Genomic DNA, 6,788 nt, shown 5'->3' on the forward strand with positions numbered 1-6,788 from the left:
TCAGCTTTACATTGAAGGTCTTGAGCCATAAGTCGAAGTGTAGGGTGATGTGGAGGAAGGCTTCGCACACGACGATGAACGACGAGATGTGAAGGATGGAATCCGGAGCTAGATCGTGAAAATCTAGCCCATAATAGAACATGAGCCCTCTCACGAAAGGATCAAGACTAAAGCCTAAGCCTCGGAGGAAGTGGGAAACAAATACAACGCTCTCGTTGGGTTTGGGAGTGGGGATGACCTGCCCTTGGGCAGGAAGCCTGTGCTTGATGTCGGCGGTCAGATACCTGGCCTCCCTGGGCTTCGCAATGTCCTCCTCTATGATAGAGGAGGTCATCCACCGGCCTTGAAGGTTGGATCCGGACATGATTGAAGATCTGAAGTGCTTAAGCCTAAGCTTTGGGTGATGGAACTTGAGGTGGAGGAAGGAGCAAGCGTGGGAAGAGAGGGATAGGCCTTGGTCCCTCTATAAAGGAGGTGAATATCAAGCGTCCCCAGCGTGACCGTTTGGGACTTGCCTGAAAACAAGGAGTCATACCAACATGCGTAGCTGGGTTACCCACACCTGTATTGATGAGAATCCCGCGATAAGGAGGACACGATCTCTGCTTCGACAAGACGTGTCAATAAAACCGCCTTGCTATACGTGTAGTGGCAGGCTGGGAAAAACGGTTCGTATTAAACCGGGCTGCGGTGTGAGAACACGCTGTGAAAAGTTGTCAGCAGATTAGATTTTATCATGTTCTCTACGGTGGTATGTGGGAATTATTTTGCAGAGCCGGACATGATCCTTGTGTTCAGAATCTACCTTGGAGTATTCGGAGATGGAACCCGCCTTGCAATGCCGAAGACAATCTGCGCGCCGGACTTATCGTCATTGAAGCCTGGTTCAGGGGCTACTAAGGGAGTCCTGGATTAGGGGGTATCCGGACAGCCGGACTATATACTTTGGCCGGACTGTTGGACTATGAAGATACAAGATTGAAGACTTCGTCCCGTGTCCGGATGGGACTCTTCTTTGCGTGGAAGGCAAGCTTGGCGATTCGGATGTTAGATCTCCTTCTCTGTAACCGACTCTGTGTAAACCTAGCCCCCTCTCCAGTGTCTATATAAACCGGAGGGTTTAGTCCGTAGGACAACAAAAATCATAATCATAGGCTAGCTTCTAGGGTTTAGCCTCTACGATCTCGTGGTAGATCAACTCTTGTAATACTTATATCATCAAGATCAATCAAGCAGGAAGTAGGGTATTACCTCCATCGAGAGGGCCCGAACCTGGGTAAACATCGTGTCCTTAGCCTCCTGTTACCATTAGCCTTAGACGCATAGTTCGGGACCCCCTACCCGAGATCCGCCGGTTTTGACACCAACAGCCGCCATTCTTCTTGTCGGATCCCTCGGCACCCTCTTGGCCCTTCTCCTTGTCCCGCCGCTCATACTCGGCTTTCTGCTTCTCATCGAGCAGCTCCACTTGCCCGCAGTTCTGGAGGTCATGGCCCTTGGTGCGGTGGATCTTGCAATACTGCTTGTCGGAGCCCCCTGGCTTATCGGCAGCCGCCAAGGCCCGGCAAGCGGCACACCCGGCAACCTCCTTGCCGGGGTCACTCGCCTTGGGTTTCTTGGTGGCGCCGGTATTGTTGGACCCCTCAACGGCAAGCACGGTCTTGACCTTGCGCTTCTTGTTACGGCGCCGGCCCTTCTTCTCCGAGGTGGCGGTATCATCCGTGGAGTCGGTTTCCGCGCCGATGTCTTCATCGGGATACTTCCTCCCCTCTTCAGCCCGAGCGCACCGATCAGCCCGAACATAAAGTTCGGCCACATCCTTGACCTTGTTCATTGCCAGCTCCTCAAGCATCTTACGACTGCGCACATTCTGATGGAATGCACTAATCACGGCGGCAGGATGAACGTCGGGGATGTTGTACTGCACTCGGCTGAACCTTTGGATGTACTTACGCAAGTTTTCTCCTTCTTTCTAGGGGATGATGTGCAAGTTGCTTGCCTGGCCATGAGCTTGGTGGCCTCCAGTAAAGGCGCCAACAAACTCATGACACAGATCCTCCCAAGAAGAAATGGAGTCCACCGGCAAGTGCATCAACCATGATATAACATTGGGCTTGAGTGCCAACGGGAAGTAATTGGCAAGCACCTTATCGTCGCGGGCCCCAGCAGCTTACATCGCGATGGTGTAGATGCTCAGGAACTCCGACGGGTGAGTCTTGCCGTTGTACTTCTCGCCAACGTCGGGCTTGAACGTGCAGTGGGAGGGCCACTGGAACTGCCGCAGCTCACGGGTGAAGGCCGGACAACCCACCTCGTAGGGTAGGCCACCGTAGCCTCCCGGTGCTGGGTGGTCCGTAGTGGGCCCTGCCCGCCTGTCCGACTGGTAGCGCGCGTCACGCACGGCGCTCGATGGTGGTTCGAGCGTCTTCATGAGCTCGCTCCCAAAGAACTTGACGCTGGTCGCGGTGGGTTCGTGGGTCGGGCGATGCCCCTGGAGGGCCCCGCGCCGCCTGCGGGGGGGGGGGGGGCGACTCCGTCTCTGGAGCTCGCGACGCGTGGCTCGTCGCCTGGCGTACGAACGACACCGCTCACCAGGCCTGGACTGCCAAGATGATGTGGATGTTCGCGGGCCGCGCCACGGGTTCTCTCTACGATTAGCCCGCTACTGGTCTGCACCGGTACTGGCAGTCCGGTCCCGGACGAACCGATCGTCGTGGTCGTCTTCTTCTTAGGACCCATGGCGATGAAGAACTGCTAGGCCAACTACTAGACCAGATTCTCACAATTGCGCCCCCTACCTGGCGCGCCAAAGATGTCGGTGGGAAACGACACCTATGGGATCACGAGGATCCCTTCTGCGGTTGCGGGGAGCGGGGTCGTGAGAAGAGCAGGATTAGTAACCAGCACAAGGATCATTTACCCAGGTTCAGACCGCGAGGAACGCGTAAAACCCTAGTCCTGCTTTGGTGGATGTATTGAGTGTTCTTGAGCTCTTGAACTAGCTATGATGGCTGCGTGGTTCAAAAGAGCCGAATCCCCTTCTAGTACGCCATGGGCCTCCTTTTATAGTCGAAAGGGGCTGCCACAGTGGCACACAGGAGGTGGAAAGGCCTACAGTGCTACGAGTTTATCACTCGTATTACAGGACAAGGCGCATTTAATGCGTAGCTTAGGTGTCCTCTTGCTTTATCAGGGACGGGAGCGAGGCCCATCCCGTTCGTCGCCGCTCCTCCTCGCTTCGACACGCGCCCTGGCCAGCGATGCATGCGGCGCCATGTAGGCAGGCAAGCAGCCGAGGTGGCGCGGTGGTGGATCCATCACGAAGATCTGCATGCCGCCATGCAGGCGCGTGCTGAGTTGGCCTGGAAGCTGCATGCTGCCACGCAGGTGCCTGCCCAATTGGTTGGGCTGGCAGCTACATGTGAACGGCGGTAGGACACTTGGTTGGTGCGGGCCTGGCAGTGGCCCCGCTGACGCCCTTGGCAAGGGTCTTGCCGGGTGGCCCGACAAGGGTCTTGTCGTGGCGCGCTGTCGTCCCCGGCAAGGATCTTGCTGGGGGTCTTGTGGGTTTCCTCGGCAAGGATCTTGTCGAGGATCGTTGCCTTCCAATCCTCATCTGATCTCATATATTCTTTGTCTTCACAAAGATCATGCCACCATGGAAGTGCCTCCCGAGCCCTGGCCCAACGTGATTGATGGTGTTGGAGACCGTGGGCTCGAGGCTGGCTCACTCCGCTGGTGTGGGTGAGCTACCCCGGCAAGGGGCTTGACGGGGCTGCTGAGGCTACCCCGGCAAGGGTCTTGCCGGGGAAACCTGCTTCGTCCATCTGCTCTCTGTGGTCTCGGTCTCTGGCGTTGCGCTGATTGCTTTCATGGCTTAGACTCCTTCCTTTTGCCCTGCTAAGTGTGGCTTCGGCCCGTGGCTCTGACTGCCCGTGCACAAGTAAGGGGTACAAAGGAGTGCCCCTACTTTAGTACACCGACAAGGAGTATTACTGAGAGGGCCCAGAGATACCTCTCCGAAACAAGGAGTGACAAATCCTAATCTCGATCTATGCCAACCCAACAAACACCTTAGGAGACACCTATAGAGCACCTTTATAATCACCCATTTACGTTGTGACGTTTGGTAGCACACAAAGTGTTCCTCCGGTATTCGAGAGTTGCATAATCTCATTAGTCTGAGAAACTTGTATAAGTCATGAAGAAAGCAGTAGTAATGAAACTGACACGATCATAATGCTAAGCTAACGGATGGGCCATGTCCATCACATCATTCTCCTAATGATGTGATCTCGTTCATCAAATGACAACACATGTCTATGGTTAGGAAACATAACCATCTTTGATTAACGAGCTAGTCAAGTAGAGGCGTAATAGGGACAATATGTTTTGTCTATGTATTCACACATGTACTAAGTTTTTGGTTAATACAATTCTAGCATGAATAATAAACATTTACCATGAAATAAGGAAATAAATAATAACTTTATTATTGCCTCTAGGGCATATTTCCTTCAGTACTATGGCCCTGCTACTCTATGCATGTGTACATGTTGTAAATGTGGCTTCATCGCCTTTCTTGATATTATGTTGAGAACTCTGCTAGCCAATTAACGATCCACCAAGAGTGAAAGCTCGGATTTAGGCTATGAGTATGTTACCATACGTAGTGGAAACACTACAAACGCATAACGGGTCATCTGCTCATAAAAGGAATGTTTGCTATACATGCCCTCATAGCTTGCTTAACTTCTCGGTTGTTGTTGGTCAATGGCGCCATCGGTTACCTAGCTATTCCAGATGACAGAGTAGAAGCACAAGCACATAAGAGCATCTCCAGCCATTGCCCCCCCCCCCCAGGAGGCTTGAAAATCGCCGCTTGGGGGCGTGCCGGCGCTAAAATTGGTGCTAGGGGCGATTGGGTTCCAGCCGCCGCCCCCAGGTCGCCCTCGGGCGCTGATATCGGCCCATTTTTTTGCAAATGACCCCGCTTTTCAGGCCAGTTTCGGCGAAAAGCCCGATATCGTCACAAATCGGCCCATATTCGCCGTGGTTCGAGGCAAATTCAACAAAAGTAATTTTTTTATCACATAGTTCATCAAAGAAAATCAATAGAAATCAAATAGTTCAACAACAAATAATTCAATACAAATTATATAGTTCAACAAATAAAAACTCATATTTCATCACACGTCGAGCTAGGCATTGCCCTTGAGCCTCCATAGGTGCTCCACCAGATCTTGCTGCAGTTGTTGATGCATGTGTGGGTCTCGGATCTCCTGACGCATATTGAGGAAGGCAGACCAGGTTGCCGGTAGCTGGTGATCAACTTGTGTAAGAGGACCCTGCCTGTAATATGGTTGAGTGTCAAACATTGGTTCTTCCTGCTCACTCTCAATGATCATGTTGTGCAAGATGACGCAACAAGTCATGATCTCCCACGTTTGATCTTTCGACCAGGTCTGAGCAGGGTACCGGACAACAGCAAATCAAGATTGGAGCACACCAAATGCCCGCTCGACATCCTTCCTGCAAGCCTCCTGAACTTTTGCAAAGTGGAAGTTCTTACCTCCTAGCACATGGTTTGAGATAGTCTTCACAAATGTAGACCATCTCAAATTGATGCCATCAGCTAGGTAGTACCCCTTGTTGTAGTGCCGCCTATTGACCTCGAAGTTCACCAGAGGAGAATGACCTTCAACAAGCTTGGCAAAGACGGAGGAGCACTGCAGCATGTTGATGTCATTGTGAGTTCCTGGCATACCAAAGAAGGAGTGCCAAATCCAGAGGTCCTATGTGGCCACTGCCTCAAGTACCACACTACAACCGCCTTTGGCGCCTTTGTACATCCCCTGCCAAGCAAATGGACAGTTCTTCCATTTTCAATGCATGTAGTCGATGCTGATAAGCATCCCAGGAAATCCTCTTGCTGCATTCTGTGCTAGGATCCGAGCAGTGTCTTCGGCATTGGGTGATTGCAAGTATTGCGGTCCAAACACTACCACCACTGCTCTGCGGAACTTGTAGAAACACTAAATGGTCGTGGACTCGGCCATGCGCCCATAGTCGTCGAGTGAATCACCGGGAGCTCCGTATGCAAGCATCCTCATAGCTATCGTGCACTTCTGGATTGAGGTGAATCCAAGTGTGCCGGTGCAATCCTTCTTGCACTTGAAGTAGTTGTCGAACTCCCGGATGGAATTCACAATCCTGAGGAAAAGCATTCGGCTCATCCGATAACGGCGCCGAAAAACTTTGTCGTCGTGCAATGGCGTCGGCGAAGTAGTCGGAGTAGAGCATGCAATAGCCTTCCAGACGATGTTGGTTCTTTGCTTCCAGCCGCCCTGGCACCAAGCCACCTCGCCGCGGCTTTTCATTGCTAGCGAGCAGGCCGGTGACGGCTGCAAGGACCATGAGATGCTCCTCCTCCTGCACGTCGGCATCAGCTTCCTCCTCCAGCAACACCGCAAGCACATCCTCGTCGCCCGAGTCCATCGCCGAGCAGGCAAACCGCCGAACACCTAGCGGGCGTGGTGGACGCACAGCCGCCGGTATACCGCCCTGCGTGGCCGGAGCGCCGAAAAACTCGCCCGGAAGGTGGTGGAGATGTGCCGCGGCGAAACCTTCTCTCTTTTTCGGCGGGGAATGGCCTATCTAGCGGTGCTGGCCAGCGGGCGGCGCCGGGATCGGCAGGGTGGTGGCCAAGCGCTCGAGGTGGGGGGCGAATCTGGACGATTGCCTTAACTTTTCGCCTGACGATATGGCCCAGGCGTGTTTTTTCCTTT

This window comes from Triticum dicoccoides, chromosome 7B, assembly GCF_002162155.2.
Source record: "Triticum dicoccoides isolate Atlit2015 ecotype Zavitan chromosome 7B, WEW_v2.0, whole genome shotgun sequence".
NCBI lineage: Eukaryota > Viridiplantae > Streptophyta > Magnoliopsida > Poales > Poaceae > Triticum > Triticum dicoccoides.